Genomic DNA, 17496 nt, shown 5'->3' on the forward strand with positions numbered 1-17496 from the left:
CTTGGCAAGGTAAGACGGGTCGACACTACCGTGTACCGGGCAGACAGACTCCACGCCACACCTTTCAGCCTGTTCGTGCCCACCCGCGCCCTCGCACAAAAGTCCAGTTCTTTCGTTGCATCTCGTGCATGACGCCGAAGTAGGGAACACATTCGAGATGCAACGTACAATTGAAAAGTCTTCCCACGCTCACATCTTCCTAGTCGTTGGAAAACAACCCGGCTGCGCGATGTGTAGTCATTTACTGGCATCCAGGTGGAGGGGGAAGGTTGGTCACATGTTCTGTCACTATGCGCCTTTCTTTTCTGCTTGTACGACAAGGAGGGCCCAATCCCAACCTGCAGAAAGGTCTCCCAGGTCACACGTAGGTGCTACGTGCCTGTGGGATCGGTAGACCCTCATACTTGACTCACTGCGTATTGTGTAACCCCCTCCCCACCCCCCCCCCCCTCCCACCTCAGGTGTAGACAGACCTTCCTCTGGTCATGTTCCAGTTATATAAAGCTCTGGTCAGACCCCATCTGGAGACACTGCGTTCAGTTCTGGGCACCGCACCTCAGGAAGGAGATATTGGCCCGGGAGGGGGTGCAGCGCAGATTCACCAGAACGATACCGGGGCTAAAAGGGTTAAATTCCGAGGACAGGTTGCAGAGACTAGGCTTGTATTCCCTCGAGTGTAGAAGATTAAGGGGTGATCTAATCGAGGGGTTTAAGATGATTAAAGGATTCGATAGGGTCGATTGAGAGAAACTATTTCCTCTGGTGGGAGAGTCCAGAACAAGGGGGCAGAACCTTAAAATTAGAGCCAGGCCGTTCAGGGGTGACGTCAGGAAGCATTTCTTCACACAGAGGGGAGTGGGAATCTGGAACTCTTTCCCCCCAAAAAGCTGTGGATGCTGGGGGACAATTGGGGCTTTCAAAACTGAGATTGATCGATTTTTGTTGGGTAAGGGGATTAAGGGGTTCGGGAACCAAGGCAGATAGATGCAGTTAAGGTACAGAACAGCCACAATCTATTTGAATGGCGGAACAGGCTCGAGGGGCTGAATGGCCTCCCTCCCGTTCCCATGTTCCTCTGCAACTCCTCTTTATCCTCATGCTCCCTGAGGACAAGAGTAATTCCCAGAGGAGTGCCCAGTGTCGGTGATTTGAATTGAGAGGAAAACTGCCTTCAATGGCATGAGATAATTTTTTTTTAAAAAGCAAGACATTAATGTGATGCAAAGTTAAACGCAAAATAAATAACATGCCTCAGGGCAGTATCCTCGGCCCCAAAAGACGGCACCTCCAACAGTGCAGCACTCCCTCAGTACTGCACTGGGAGTGTCAGCCTGGATTTTGTGGTCAAGTCTCTGGAGTGGGACTCGAACCCCCGCCCTTCTGACTCAGAGGCAAGTGTGCAACCCACTGAGCCACACCCATTAAAACTACCCTGTAAGTACCAAAAAAGAAGAGTTATAAATGAGTAACGCTCACATCATGGGAATGACCTAATGGTTGACTACGTCACATCTCCATGGTGCCCATTTATTTCAGGTTAAGAGAGTTAGTATGGTGCGTCTTACTCAATGTAAGTGAAATTAGAAAAAGCAGCTCAGGACGCCCTTTTATTACAGGTTTTAAGTCCATTATTAAGGTGTATCTTGCTCAGCTTAAATGAAACTAGAATAAACCGGGGGGGGGGGGGTGGTGGGGGGAGGGTTTTGAGGGTTGGGGGATGCTCCGGGTACTAGGTGCACGGAATTCCTTGCCTTTCCCCCCTTTGTTGTTTGGCTTGTTTCTCTTTCCAGGTCCAGGAGTAAGCGTCGAACGCCTGGTGAAAAGCAGGATTCCGCAGGGCCGCCTCGAACCGCTTCTGCATGTTTTGCCTCCTCCTGGCGCTGGCATCCTTGGCTCTCCTACTCTGGGGCTTTCTCACCTGCTCCCTACCGGCCTCGGGGCTGCCAGGCGACTTTGTGGGCGGAGACCTGGCCTTGGGAGCTTCCGGCTTCTCTCTCTCCTCCTCAGCCCCGGCCGGGCTGGCGCTCGCTTCGGGCTCTGCATCCTCGCCGTAACCCTGGGCCGCGCTTATGAACTTGTTACGGTAGTAAGCAGCGATTATTCCTTTGGTCTTGGCAGAGAGGAGGGACGAGTCTACAAGTTTATTAATGGCCTGGAATAGCACCACTTCAGTTGACACCATGCTCTTGCAATGTTCATACTCAGGGGTCAAGTATTGGGCAAATGTCTTGGTATCGGTCATAATCATCTGGAAATCCTCGAAACTCACCTCTTTGCCCCAGTTAACATCCGCACACTTCATCTCATTCGGAATTAATGGGTTCTTTAAGTATATCTGTACTTCAGCCATCATATTCAGTAGACTATTGATATCGATGCAGCCTTGCTTGTCTCGGCTGAACATTTCGAAGACATCGCGGAATGCTTTGACCTGCTCCGCAGTCAGAGGAAGATCTTTGTACTCCTCGTCTGGTTCCAGGATGTCCACGTAAGTGGCCAAGCTGTAGATCGTTTGGCCCAGGAACATGGGCAGGGGGTGAACCTGCTTCTGGCAGATGTCTTCCTTCTTGGTCTTCAGTTTGGCCCCTTTCTTCTTCATGTAGTAGTACCTGATTATTTTTCTGGTGGTGTCCTCCGAAAGCATTTGGGCTTGTATGAACTTGGACAGTATCTCGAAGAACACAGTGTTGTCCACGCACCCTGTCTGAAGCTGTGACCCCTCGCAGCGCTCGGGGAGCTCCTTGTAGAACAGGAAGAACAGCCTGGTACAGGTCACCATGTTCAGGAAGTTTTCGAAATCAGCTTCCCCGTCTCCATTGGAATCCAGGGCCTCCAGTATATTGTAAATGTCTCCTTCGTCAACGGGAATCTCTAAGTCCGCCATTATGGATCTCAAGCTGGAAAAATTAATAATTTTGTCGTTGCTTTGTGCAAATTGCTTGAAGACCTCGTGAAATGCTTCCCGCTGGTTTGGGGTGAGAGGAGGCTCTTCGAGTATATCCTCTTCGTCTTCGTCTTCGTCTTCGTCTTCGTCTTCATCGTCGTCCATGGTGTCAGTGCCGAAAGGTGGCATTTCGCACACTGATCCGTCCGATGATTCCTCTGACGAGGGTGACCCAACCTCCCCCTCCAGCTTCTGCTCCACCTTCTCCATCATCTTCTCCATAATCACGGCCACCTCCGCCACCACCTTGTTCACTATCTCCTCCACCTTCTTCCCTATCTCCTGCTCCGTGTTGCGCGCGTCCCCCGTCAGCTGCTCCACCGTCTCGTTCATGGTCTCCACCACCGTCTGCGCTATCCTGTCCTTGTTCTCCAGCTTCCACTTCTCCACCATCTTGTCCATCACCTTCTCCATCATCCTGTCCATCACCCGGTCCACCACCTTTTCCATCACCCTCCCGAGCCCCGCCGCAGCATCTCTGTCCTTTCTGTAATCGTGAGGTTCTTGCGATGTCTCTTCCCTCTTTGCATTTTCCTCCATAATTTAGATTTTTTTTTTAAAGCCTCTTTGTGCAGTACTTTTAAAGAATCTAAATGATTCTCCTCCCTTCCGTGTGGACAGCTCCCCACCACCCTGGTTACTCACAAGAATCTTCAAGTGCAGGACTTGTGGAAACAAGTGCCTCGCCTCCCAGTAACTGGTCTGGAGCTGCTGGCTTCTTGGCTACTTCACTTCATTCAGATTCTTGGTTATTTTGTTATTCCAGGACATACAACACCGCTAAATGTAACTGTAAGGTCCAATCCTCCCTGGCATGGATATCCCAATCAGAGCTCTGTCTCGGCTCTGTCCTTACAAACATGAGGCCATTTTTGATTGGCTTTGATTCTTTGTAAGGGAAAGGGGCAACATACTTTGCTGCTAAACTTTGTCATTGCATCTTCGGCCTTATCAATAGGTCCCCCTGTGTGCTGTGATGTGTTGCCTGTTTTGTGACCTCAGGCTGTGATGTGTTATTGGCCGGGCAGCAGGGTTCAAAGTCACAAGTGTCTGATTCATTATTACCACCCCATCTGACCACACGTTTCCCCCCTTCCCGCCCAGCCCCCACCCCCACCACCCCGCCCCCACCACCAACCTGGCGACGCACCACCCCTCCCTCATCTCTCCCCGCCCCAGTTCTCTCACCCCCCCTCTCTCTCGACTCGTACTCTGGAGCCGCGGTCCCACTCGCTGCCAGCCGTCCGTGACCATCTCACCCGTCTGCACAGCCTGTGCGGTGTCGCTCATGGTAAGTTGGCACGGCAACTGGAGCGTTACACCAGACAGCACGTGGCGGGAGGGCGGGGGGGGGGGTTGGTAATTTTAACTTGCATCGGCTGGACGGAAAACGGAGCGATCGCGATTTGGGGCCGCGCCCGTGCACTCTGCACCGCGCCCGATTTCAGAGTCGGTGGGAATGGAAGTCGGGCTGAGCATCCCCTTCTGTATTATTCTCCTGCTAAGATGGAGCTGTGTTTTAGGTGGCCTGTCCCTTTAAGGTCACCAAGTCCGATTGATGTACATATAAAGAAAGGACTTGCAATTTTTACAGCGCCTTTCACAACCTCTGGACGTCCCAAAGTGCGTTATAGCCAATGAAGTACTTTTTGAAGTGTAGTCACTGTTGTAATGTAGGAAACACAGCAGCCAATTTGTGCACAGCAAGATCCCACAAACAGCAATGTAATAACCAGCAGATAGTCTGTTTTAGTGATGTTGGTGGAGGGATTAATAATGGCCCCAGGACATCAGGGAGAACTGCCCCGCACTTCTTCGAAATAGTGGCCATGAGATTTTTACGTCCACCTGAGAGGGCAGATGGGGCTTCGGTTTAATGTCTCATCCAAAAGACGGCACCTCCGACAGTGCGGCGCTCCCTCAGTACTGCCCCTCCAACAGTGCGGCGCTCCCTCAGTACTGCCCCTCCGACAGTGCGGCGCTCCCTCAGTACTGCCCCTCCGACAGTGCGGCGCTCCCTCAGTACTGACCCTCCGACAGTGCGGCGCTCCCTCAGTACTGACCCTCCGACAGTGCGGCGCTTCCTCAGTACTGCCCCTCCGACAGTCCGGCGCTCCCTCAGTACTGCCCCTCCGACAGTGCGGCACTCCCTCAGTACTGACCCTCCGACAGTGCGGCGCTCCCCAGTTCTGACCCTCCGACAGTGCGGCGCTCCCTCAGTACTGACCCTCCGACAGTGCAGCGTTCCCTCAGTACTGACCCTCCGACAGTGCAACCCTCCCTCAGTACTGCCCCTCCGACAGTGCGGCGCTCCCTCAGTTCTGACCCTCCGACAGTGCGGCGCTCCCTCAGTCCTGCCCCTCCGACAGTGCAGCGTTCCCTCAGTACTGCCCCTCCGACAGTGCAACCCTCCCTCAGTACTGCACTGGGTGTATCAGGCCTGGATGATGGGGCTCAAGTCTCTGGAACCCACGACCTTCTGACTCAGAGGTGAGAGAGCTACTGACTGAGCCATGGCCGACACCTAAATCCTGAGGCCAATTGAGGAGATTGACAAGGGCTTGTAAATTTCCAGCAACGGGTCAGAAAGAAACCAGAAGGACACTCCTTCCTCAATTTTTATGCCTTTGATACATGGGCATGTGGAAATGACGGCAAGAAAAGACCAACATCCATGATGGTCGGAGAATTGCGATTAAACACTTCTCTCCACCCACCTCCCCCCCCCACCCCGCCCCCACCAAGCAGCCATGTAATCTCCCGAGAGAGGCAGAAAAACCCCCGGGCCAATAAGGGAGAAAATAGACTGGAAACCAGTCCAGGAGATCACATGGACCACGTGTCAGGAAACGTGACAGTGTGACGTTTAACATGCGACGGACACGCAGCAGCACTTTTATACATGTCGATAGGCTGGATGATCGCCTGTGGCATTGTTAATGGGTAGTCTGGGGCCCCGTGAGATATAGGGGATAACTGAGCCTATCCCACTTTCAGGTACTGCCTGTGGGGAAACAGTCCAATATCCAATTACAGGCCATTGTAGTGCGTGTTAATTCCTCAGATCACAAGGCCGTCGTAGCTGCTTGTAAATTTAGCGTCAGTTGTCGTCAATCTGCTGTGGCGTTGCACGTCACAGAATGATACAGTGCAGAAGGAGGCCATTCAGCTCATCGTGCCTGTGCCGGCTCTTTGAAAGAGCTATCCAATTAGTCTCACTCCCCCACCCCTGCTCTTTCCCCGTAGCCCTGCAAATCTTTCCCCCTTCAGGTATTTATCCAATTCCCTTTAAGGGAGAGTCAAAGCCAGTTTACAATCATACATCCTCTGTCTTTATTTTTGAATGTATTTCTATTATAAATTCCCATGTCCACATTTATAATGGGAACTGCCAATGTAAACGTGTCACGGTGTAATTACACTCTCCCGACAGTGGAGGTGCTGCAGTGCAGTACCTGATAGGAGGATGGAATTACAGTGTGATATGTTTACACTGGCAGTGTCCAATACAAATGCGGACATGGGAATTTCTAATGGGAAAAGTTGATGGGAAGTGCACTCAGGCTTTAAGATTTTTTAACGTTATATTGATTATAAATGATTATAATAGATGTGGCAAGGCAAGCGTATAAAAACAGGTGAGTAACAAGGCACGGTAATAAACTGGAAACCTTCTGATGGTTGTTCACTCCATGTCCATGGTAGCTGTTTATTACAGACTGGCACAAACCACAGTTTTTTCTTTCCCCGGTACCAAGGACAGAAACTCTCAGTTACAGCTTAAGTAAAAGCAGCCAAGTAAAGCTCCCCATGCCCCCGACCACTCACTTAACCATGCCTCGTCTTCCTTTTCTTTGGTTGTTCCCCTCTTTTGTTTTGTTCAATCTCCTCCGTTCTCCAAGTCCACGAGTATTCGTTGAAGATGGCGTCAAAGTTTGGGTTCTGTAGCGCCCTTTTGAACATTTTCTCATATGCCTTCGCTCTCCTTTCCTGCTTCACTTGCCTCCTCCAGGTCTTGGCTGCCAAGCTCAGGTCCACCGTATCAGTATCAGCTCTTGAGCCAATCTTGCTGCCAAAGGGTGCGGATAACTGGCCCGACGTCTTGCTGGTGGTGGTGTGGGTCGGTGTATTACCGTCTACTTCACCCACCCTTGTCGGGCTCCAATACTGGAACGTTGTGTCTTTGAATTTCTGATGGTAGTAGTTCATGATGACCCCTCCCGCCCTCGTGTTAAGTGAGAGTTGCTGAATGTGTCTGGTGATCCCATCAAAGAACAGCGCATCTATGGTGAACGTCTCCAATGCCCTCGAAGGCTGGCAGTTGCCATCCTGCTCTTGGATCAGAAACTGCCTGAATATGCCAGTGTCGCTCATGATGGCCAAGAAGTCGGGGAAAGTCACTTCTCTGCCTTTGTTGACTGCCGAAAACTGCAAGGGGACTGGGACTAACTGGTTCCTTATGTGGATGCTCAGTGAGTTCATGATCCTTAGCATTGAGAAGTTATCGATGTGGCCTTGGTTGGTTCTGTCAAAGAGCTCATAAAACTCCCGGAAGGCGTCAACTTGTTTCTGGGTAAGAGGGCGTTCCACATAATCCTCGACCGGTTCCAGGACGTCTATGTAGTGGACCAGACGGTGGAGACTTATCCCCATGAAACTGAGTGTCAGTATGTCACCACTTGCTCTCTTCTCCTTTCTGGTTTTGATGCTGGCTCCTTTCTTCTTGGCGTAATAGTACTTGACAATGTGCCAGGTCGATTCTACCGAGAGCTCCCCGAGGTGCAGTATCCCCGACAGTATCTTAAAGAACACTGAGTTGGTGACCAGTCCCTTCTGGGAGCTCGAGGACTCGCAGCTGTCGGGCAGCTGCGCGAAGTAGCGGGAAAACCAGCTGGTGTCAGTGGCAAAGTCCAGAAAGTCTTTGAAACACACCTGGCCGTCCCCGTCGATGTCCAGCAGTTTCAACAGCGCCTGGAGTTTCACCTTGGCCAATTCGATCTCGACCGCTCGCAACCCCGCGCACAGGTTGTGGATGGTAATCACATCGTGCATAGGAGGTTCGGAAAATAGCTTGAAGAGTTCGTAAAATGCTTCTATCTGATTCCTCATCAGAGGATGCTCCTTGTTCTCCCGGACGGGGAGGCACGTTATTTCTTGGCTGTCAGTTAGGACCGAAGTGCTTGGTAAACAAGGGTTCGCCATGCCCAAAAATGTCACAGAAGATGTCGGCGGGGCGGTATCGAGCACGCAAGAGCTTGGCTGGGAAGTCACGTTGGTGAAGGATCTTGGAGAACTTGACAAAGTAATGCCTGGCGCAGACGAACTCGATGACTTCACTTTTATCACCTCTGGCTGATGGTCCATTTTGATGATCATATCCTTCACCACGTCATCCACTTTAAACACTGCCCCTGTTATTTGGTCAACCTTTTGCACCATATCCTGCACCACCTGGCCAATATCCTCCACCACCCGGTCCTTCTTAGGTGCTTTTTGTTTCTCCTTTTCCACCAGCTTCTCCATTAATCTATCTACTATCTGATCCACCACATTCCATACCAAACTCACTACCCTGTCTACTGTGTCCACCTTTCCCATGTCATGTTGGTCCTTCTCCTCATCCATTTTCTGCTGTTCATTTACCTTCTTGCTCTCTCCTTGCTCCTTACACTTTCTGTCTTGCGCCATCTTACACATCCTCTCTTCTTCCATATTACTCTTCATGTTTTCTTCCATTATTCTCTTCCGGTCTTCTATCTTTCCCTTTATGTCTTCTTCCATCTTATATTTCAGCTCATCCTGCTCCTTTGTCGTCCACAACTCCTCTTTCCTCTTCCTCTCTTCCTTTTTCTTTTCCTCTTTCTTTCTCTTCCCCTCATCCTTATCCTTATAAGTTCTTTCTAATACCTTCTTATACAGCTTCTCTTCTTCCATCTTAATTTTCTTCTTCATCTCTTCTTCCATCTTCCATTTCATCTCTCTTTCCATCTTACTCTTCATCTCCTCTTCTATCCTACGCTTCTTGTGCTCCATTTTACGCTTAATCTCTTTCTTTATTTTATGCTTCATCTCTTCCTGCATTTTAATCTTCATCTCATCCTCCTCCAACCTACACTTCATTTCTTCATCCATTCTACACTTCTTCGCTTTATCCATCTTACTCTTCATCTCTCCCTCAATCTTACTCTTCATCTCTCCCTCAATCTTACTCTTCATCTCTCCCTCAATCTTACTCTTCTTCTCTTCCTCCAAATTATGTGTCATTTTTTCCTCCATCTTATGCTTCATCAATTCCTCCTCCATCCTATGCTTTATCTCATCCTCCATCTTAGACATCAACTTTTTTCCCACTTTATTTTCCAACTCTTGCGTCCTCTCTTCCTCCTCTTTTATCTTCCTCAATTCTGCTTCCTTTCTTTCCTCCTCTTCCATTTTCTTCCTTTCCTCTTCTCTCATCCTCCTTTTCTCTTCCTCCTCGTTCATTTCCTTCCTTTCTATCTCTGCCTTCCTCTGCTCTTCCTTTTCTCTCTCTTCCCTCCCTTTCTTCCTCTCTTCCTCTTCCTTTTGCTTTCTCTCTTCTCCCTCCTCCTTTTTCTTCCTTTCCTCCCCCTCCATGTTCTTCCTTTCTTCCTCTTCCCTTTTATTTGTCTCTTCCTCGTCTTCTTTTCTTCGCTGTTCCCCTTTCTGTCTCTCTTTCTCTTCTACTTTCTTTCCCTCTTGCTCTTCCATCTCCTTTCTCTCTTCCTCCTCCCTTTTCTCTTTTTCATCGTTCACTTCCTCCTCCTCATATTGAAGTTCATGTACATCTCCTTCATCCTCCTCCTCCTCAGGATCATCATCCTCATCCTCATCATCATCCGCATCATCCTCATCCTCATCTTCCTCATCCTCATCCTCCTCATTTTCTAATTGACATGTTTCTTCTTCTTCCCCCTCCCCTTCCTCTCCCTCTTCCCTTTTCTTTGTCTCTTCCTCAGCATCTTTTCTTCTCTCTGCCCCTTCGCTTTTCATTCTCTCTTCTTCCTCTTCCATTTTGTTCCTTTCTTCCTTCATTTTATTCCTCTCTTCCGCTTCCTTTTTCTTTCTCTCTTCCTCTTCCATTTTCTTCCTCTCTTCTTCCTCCTGTACTTTCTTCCTTTCTTCTCTTTTCCTCATTTCTTCCTCTTCCATTTTCATCCTTTCTTCCTCTTCCATTTCATTCCTCTCTTCCTCCTCTCTTTTCTTTGAATTTTCTTCCTCTTCCATTTCATTCCTCTCTTCCTCCTCTCTTTTCTTTGAATTTTCTTCCTCTTCCATTTTAATTTTCTCTTCCTCCTCTCTCATCTTCCTCTCTTCCATTTTCCTTCTCTCTTCCTCCTCCTCCCTTTTATTTTTATTTTTCTCTTCCTCTTCTCTGTTCCTGCTCTTTTTCTCTTCCATTGTTTTTCTCTCTTCTTGCTCTTCTATTTTCTTCCTTTCTTCCTCCATTTTCTTCATCTCTTCCTGCTCCCTTTTCTTCCTCTCTTCTTCCTCCTGTACTTTCTTCCTTTCTTCTCTTTTCCTCGTTTCTTCCTCTTCCATTTTCATCCTTTCTTCCTCCACCATTTTATTCCTCTCTTCCTCCTCTCTTTTTGTATTTTCTTCCTCTTCCATTTTAATTTTCTCCTCCTCTTCTCTTTTCTTCCTCTCTTCTTCCATTTTCTTTCTCTCTTCCTCCTCCTCCCTTTTATTTTTCTCTTCCTCTTCTCTGTTCCTTCTCTCTTCCTCTTCCATTTTTTTTCTCTCTTCTTCCTCTTCCATTTTCTTCCTTTCTTCCTCCATTTTCTTCATCTCTTCCTCTTCCATTTTCTTTCTCTCTTCCTCTTCCCCTTTCTTCCTCTCTTCCTCCATTTTCTTTCTCTCTTCCTCTTCCCTTTTCTTTCTCTCTTCCTCCATTTTCTTCCTCTCTTCCTCCTCCCTTTTATTTTTCTCTTTCTCTTTTCTTTTCCTTATCTTTTGCTCTTCAATTTTCGTCCTTTCTTCCTCGATTTTCTTCATCTCTTCCTCTAACCAATTTTTCCTCTCTTCCTCCTCTACTTTCTTCCTTTTTTTTTTCCTCGTTCCTTCCTCTTCCATTTTCATCCTTTCTTCCTCTTCCATTTTAATTTTCTCTTCCTCCTCTCTTTTCTTCCTCTCTTCTTCCATTTTCTTTCTCTCTTCCTCCTCCTCCCTTTTCCTTTTCTCTTCCTCTTCTCTTTTCCTTATCTCTTCCTCTTCCATTTTAATTTTCTCTTCCTCCTCTCTTTTCTTCCTCTCTTCTTCCATTTTCTTTCTCTCTTCCTCCTCCTCCCTTTTCCTTTTCTCTTCCTCTTCTCTTTTCCTTATCTCTTCCTCTTCCATTTTAATTTTCTCTTCCTCCTCTCTTTTCTTCCTCTCTTCTTCCATTTTCTTTCTCTCTTCCTCCTCCTCCCTTTTCCTTTTCTCTTCCTCTTCTCTTTTCCTTATCTCTTCCTCTTCCATTTTAATTTTCTCTTCCTCCTCTCTTTTCTTCCTCTCTTCTTCCATTTTCTTTCTCTCTTCCTCCTCCTCCCTTTTCCTTTTCTCTTCCTCTTCTCTTTTCCTTATCTCTTCCTCTTCCATTTTTTTTCTCTCTTCTTCCTCCTTTTTCTTTCTCTCTTCCTCCTCTTGTCTTTTTCTCTCCTCTTCTTCTATTTTCTTTCTTTCTCCTTCATCCTCTTTTCTTCTCCCTTCCTCTTTCCTTGTCTCTTTTTCATCCCCTTTCTCCTCCTCAGATTGAACTTCATCCTCCTCCTCCTCCCCTTCCTCGTCCTCCTCCTCTCCTTCCTCCATCTTCTCCTCCTCCTCCTCCTCCCCTTCCTCCGTCTCCTCGTCCTCCTCCTCGCCTTCCTCCGTCTCTTCCTCCTCCTCCTCCTCCGTCTCCTCATCATCCTCCTCCTCACTTTCTAATTGACTCACTTCTCCCCCCTTTGCCTGATCCTTCCTCTCCTCCTCTTCATCATTGTCAATACTACACACTTCTTCTTCATCCTCCGCCTCCTCCTGTCTCTTTCTTTCTTTCTCCATCTGCCATTTCCTATCTTCCTCTTCTCGCCTCTTATTGTTGTCGACTTTTTGGCTGTTTACCTGTTCCTCCTTCCGTCTGTTCCTCTCCTCCAAATCCTTGCCACTAGTATCAAAATAACACGTCTCTTCTTCTTCCTCGTCTTCATCATCAATCAGAGACCCATATCGATTTTCCTTTTTCATCCCAACCTTCTTTCTTTTCGTCTTTCTCTCCAGGTTCTCCTCCTCTCCCTCCTCCTCTTCTCCATTGCTCTGTGACTGAGGTTCAGTTACTGATGATATTCTTACCATTTCCCCTTTGCTTTAAAGATTCTTTGCTTCTCCTGCCCGACACTGCACAAACTTTGATTGCTATCGGATTGGAATCACCTTGGCTGCTATTGTACGCTTGTTCTAACATCCACTTTTTGTCGGAACTGAATTTGCGAACTTGTGAGGATTTTTTTTTTGTGGGGGTGGGGGGGTACAGGAGATTTCTTGCAGAGTCCAAGGTGTGGCTGAGGCCTTGTTGTATCAAGGTCTGTTTCAGTCTGGAATTCCTACTGCATCGCTGATAAATTTCATTCAGTGGAGGATCCCACAAGACCTCACGATATACGTGAACACTCCTCGTGTGCTGTAATAGCCCCCAGACCCAGGACGATGAGCGTTCCAATCATGGAACTGGGCTGTCAGTCTCAACGATGTGCTTATTTACATGCACTTCTTTTTTAGAGGAGGAGGGGCTGGATACTCTTTGCCAGCAATCTTCTTCATAATATGTTGCTACGTTTTGAATAGTTGTATGTGTGTACTGTGATGTGTCCAATGTTTGTGATGTCATACATGTTAATGTATTCACCATTCAGCATCAAGCCTATCCGTGACGGTGGCTTTTAAACTTTTCTGTGCGAGGGGGCTCCCTCAGGGATCCCCCTGCAAATATTAACACGCTCCCCGGCACGGCCTGAAAAGATTAACACGTTCCCAAAGCTCCCGGCAAACATTGCAATGATAACACTTTTTTTTTTGGGTAGCCCATCCCTAGTCGCCCCTTGAGAAGGTGGGTGGTGAGCCGCCGCCTTGAACCGCTGCAGTCCGTGTGGTGAAGGTTCTCCCACAGTGCTGTTAGGGAGGGAGTTCCAGGATTTGGACCCAGCGACGATGAAGGAACGGCCGATATATTTCCAAGTCGGGATGGTGTGTGACTCGGAGGGGAACGTGCAGGTGGTGTTGTTCCCATGAGCCCGCTGCCCTTGTCCTTCTAGGTGGTAGAGGTCGCGGGTTTGGGAGGTGCTGTCGAAGAAGCCTTGGCGAGTTGCTGCAGTGCATCCTGTGGATGGTACACACTGCAGCCACTGTGCGCCGGTGGTGAAGGGAGTGAATGTTTAGGGTGGTGGATGGGGTGCCAATCAAGCGGGCTGCTTTGTCCTGGATGGTGTTGAGCTTCTTGAGTGATGTTGAAGCTGCACTCATCCAGGCAAGTGGAGAGTATTCCATCACACTCCTGACTTGTGCCTTGTAGATGGTGGAAAGGATTTGGGGAGTCAGGAGGTGAGTCACTCGCCGCAGAATACCCAGCCTCTGACCTGTTCCAGTAGCCACGTGGCTGGTTGAGTTGAGTTTCTGGTCAATGGTGACGCCCCCCGCCCCCCACCCCCCCCCAGGATGTTGATGGTGGGGGACTCGGCGATGGTAATGCCGTTGATTGTCAAGAGGAAGGTGGTATTTGCAGGGGGTCCGTGGGAGCCTGTCAACACTTGCAAAAAAAGAATCCACGGGAAGGTGCCTGTATTTGCGAGATGTATCGTTTCTAGTCTTCCAGTATTCACAGGGGAAGCAGGTGGTCTTTAAGATGAGATTGAGTTTTCAAAAGATGGTGTGAACTACATTAAAAAAAAATCAGTACCATTGTGTCAATATTTGCACCATGGCCCCCAGGAATCTGTCAATATTAGTAAGGTGTCCCCAGAACTGTAACAGTGAGTGGACGGGAGTGAACACAAGAAATAGGAGCAGGAGTAGGCCACTCGGCCCCTCAATCCTGCTCCGCCATTCAATCAGATCATGGCTGATCTTCGACCTCAACTCCACTTTCCCGCCCGATCCCCATACCCCTTGATTCCCCTAGAGTCCAGAAATCTATCGATCTCAGCTTTGAATATACTCAACGACTCAGAATCCACAGCCCTCTGGGGTAGAGAATTCCAAAGATTCACAACCCTCTGAGTGAAAAAATTCCTCCTCATCTCAGTCTTGAATGGCCGACCCCTTTTCCTGAGACTATGCCCCCATGTTCTAGACTCTCCAGCAAGGGGAAACAACCTCTCAGCATCTACCCTGTCAAGCCCCCTCAGAATCTTATTTGTTTGAATGAGATGACCTCTCATTCTTCTAAACTCCAGAGAGTATAGGCCCATTCTACTCAATCTCTCCCCATTCTACTCAACCTCTCATCCCAGGAATTAATCTAGTGACCCTTCGCTGCACCGCCTCTAAGGCAAGTATATCCTTCCTTAGATAAGGAGACCAAAACTGTACACAGTACTCCAGGTGTGGTCTCACCAAAGCCCTGTACAATTGCAGTAAGACTTCCTTACTCTTGTACTCCAACCCCCTTGCAATAAAGGCCAACATTCCATTTGCCTTCCTAATTGCTTGCTGTACCTGCGTGCTAACTGAGTCAGTGTTTGTAGGGGGACTCTGAAAATGTGTTAGTATTCGCCCAAAGAGTCTATTTTTCTAAAATAGCCCATCAGGATGCCAGCCGAAAACCAAACGAAAGTGCCCCCCCCCTTTAAAAGGGGCACAACCAATAAAGAAATTAACCACAACACCAAAGGAAACATATAAATCTTTAACAATAATAATATTACTATGATCCACAGTCCCTGCGATGCTCACCAAAGGGTCTCGAGGAGTATGTTGAGGGGACTGCGTCAGTATTGGAGAGTTTTAGGCAGGAAAGTCATTTTAATTTATATTAGTGGGGGGAGGGTTAACGTTTTTAAGTGTGTGTGTGTGTGTGCGTGTGGTAAAGTTGCAGTGAAAAGAGTGAAGAGAGAGAAGAGGAAAAGTTATTTGAAGGGACTGCTCCTCAACTTCTGATCTTTGGCCACCCAGTGAAGTCGGGGGGCGGTGGGAACTGGCAAGTTGGAGGGCCTCCTCGGGGGTCTGCTCCTGGGCCTGGCCAAGGTGGCCGTCCATAAGCCCAGGTTGGACGCAGCCCGTGGGGGTGGGAGGTGGTCGCTCTGGCAATAGTGGAAACTAGGTGTGGAATCATAGAATGATACAACACAGAAGGAGGCCATTCGGCCCATCGTGCCTGTGCTGGCTCTTTGAAAGAACTATCTAATTAGTCCCACTCCTCTGCCCTTTCCCCGTAACCCAGCAAATTTTCCCCTATTAAGTAATATTATTATTTAATTTTATAACTTTCCTTTGTTTTACTGTTAGTTCTCTATTAGTTGTGCCCCTGGAGGGCGTGGTGGATAATGCGAATAATATTATTTAATTTTATTCGTTTCCTTTGTTTTAGGTTTAGTTCTCCATTAGTTGTACCCCTTTTAATAAAAGGGGACACTCCTGTTAGGTTTTTTGTTTGTTTGATGACACTGGGGGCAACCCCAGTGTCTCCTTATGGGTTCAAGTAAGAAAAGGCAACATACACACTTGGGAGATGGATTTAGGATGCATACAGATCAGCCATGATCTAACTGAATGGTGGAATCCTATTTCTAGAGGGATAGAATTGAAAAGCAGACAAGTTATGTTAAACTTGTATAGAACCTTGGTTAGACCACACTTGGAATCTGTGCACAGTTCTGATCTCTATATACCTTGGTTAGACCACACTTGGAGCACTGTGCACAGTTCTGGTCTCCATATATCTTGGTTAGACCACACTTGGAGCACTGTGCACAGTTCTGGTCTCCATATACCTTGGTTAGTCCACACTTTGAGCACTGTGCACAGTTCTGGTCTCCATATACCTTGGTTAGATCACACTTGGAGCACTGTGCACAGTTCTGGTCTCCATATACCTTGGTTAGATCACACTTGGAGCACTGTGCACAGTTCTGGTCTCCATATTATAAAAAAGATATAGAGGCACTGGAGAGGATGCAAAGAAGATTCACAAGAATGATACCAGAACTCAGAGGATATCCTTATCAGGAAAGACTGAACAGGCTGGGGCTCTTTTCTCTAGAAAAGAGAAGGCTGAGAGGTGACCTGATAGAGGCCTTTAAGATAATGATAGGGTTTGATAGGGTCGATGTGGAGAAAATGTTTCCACTTGTGGGGGAGTCCAAAACTAGAGGTCATAAATATAAAATAGTCGTTAATAAGTCCAATAGAGAATTCAGAAGAAACTTCTTTACCCAGAGAGTGGTGAGAATGTGTAGTTGAGGCAAATAACAAAGATGCATTTAAGGGGAAGCTAGATAAGCATGTGGGAGAAAGGGATAGAAGGATATCCTGATCAGGCTAGATGAAGTAGGGAGGGAGGAGGCTCATGTGGAGCTGAAAGAAAGAAAGAAGACTTGCATTTATATAGCACCTTTCACGACCTCAGGACGTCCCAAAGCTCTTTACAATTCAGTGAAGTACTTCTTGAAGTGTAGTCACTGTTGTAATGTAGGAAACGCAGCAGCCAATTTGCGCACAGCAAGATCCCACAAATGGCGGTGTGATAATGACCAGATCATCTGTTTTTTAGTCATGTTGGACGGGGGATAAACATTGGCCCCCAGGACACCGGGGAGAACTCCCCCCTGCTCTTCTTCCAATAGTGACCGTGGGATCTTTTACATCCACCCGAGAGGGGCAGACGGTGGGGGTGAGGTGAGGTGGGGTGGGGGGGGGGGTCTCGGTTTAACGTCTCATCCGAAAGACGGCACCTCCGACAGTGCGGCGCTCCCTCAGCACTGGCACCGACCGGGGAGGGGGGGGGGGGGGGGAGTGCCGGCCTGGATTTTAAAAATTTTGCGCTCGAGTCCCTCCCCGGAGCGAGGACTCGAACCCGCGACCAAGCGGAGGGAGTTGCCACCAACCGAGCCACAGCTGACACACACAAAACGCCCAATTAGCACGGGGCTGCGAGGGGCTGAATGGCCTCAACTCCTCCTCCTCCTCCCCCCCCCACCACCCCCACACAGTGAGCCCCGGCCGGCACATGCGCAGTCGGCCCATCCTGCAAGAGGGGCGGCGACGGCGCAAAAACAAAAACACTCCCGCTTCTTTGACGTGCGCGCGCGCTGGCTGGCGCGCTCGCTCGCTCGCACGGGCCCGCGCCTCCCCGCCCCACGTGCCCGCGCCCGCCCCTCGCGGCCGCGCGCGCCGGCTGTTATAGCGAGCCCGAGGCTGCCATCCGGGCACTGCGGCGGGAACATGGCCGATGTTGTTCAGGTGAGAGAATTTTTTTCCCTCCCCCCACCTCCTAATTTTTTTTTAAAAAGAAAAAGAAACAAACCCCCCCCCCCCCACCCACCTCCTCCTTTCTCTTTCCCCACCACCGACCCAAAGCAAAA

General features: G+C 48.7%; 1 protein-coding gene across 1 annotated transcript in view; it reads left to right on the forward strand.

The window, feature by feature from the left end:
* The first annotated feature begins 17310 nt into the window (after positions 1–17310).
* The window catches only part of huwe1 (HECT, UBA and WWE domain containing E3 ubiquitin protein ligase 1), a 194705-nt gene continuing 194519 nt past the window's right edge, over positions 17311–17496 (forward strand). The window contains exon 1 of the mRNA XM_067976234.1: positions 17311–17374. The gene's annotated coding sequence lies outside the window, so the exon portion shown is untranslated. The remainder of the gene's footprint in view (positions 17375–17496) is intronic.

The sequence above is a fragment of the Heptranchias perlo genome, chromosome 45, assembly GCF_035084215.1.
Source record: "Heptranchias perlo isolate sHepPer1 chromosome 45, sHepPer1.hap1, whole genome shotgun sequence".
NCBI classification, from domain to species: Eukaryota; Metazoa; Chordata; class Chondrichthyes; order Hexanchiformes; family Hexanchidae; genus Heptranchias; species Heptranchias perlo.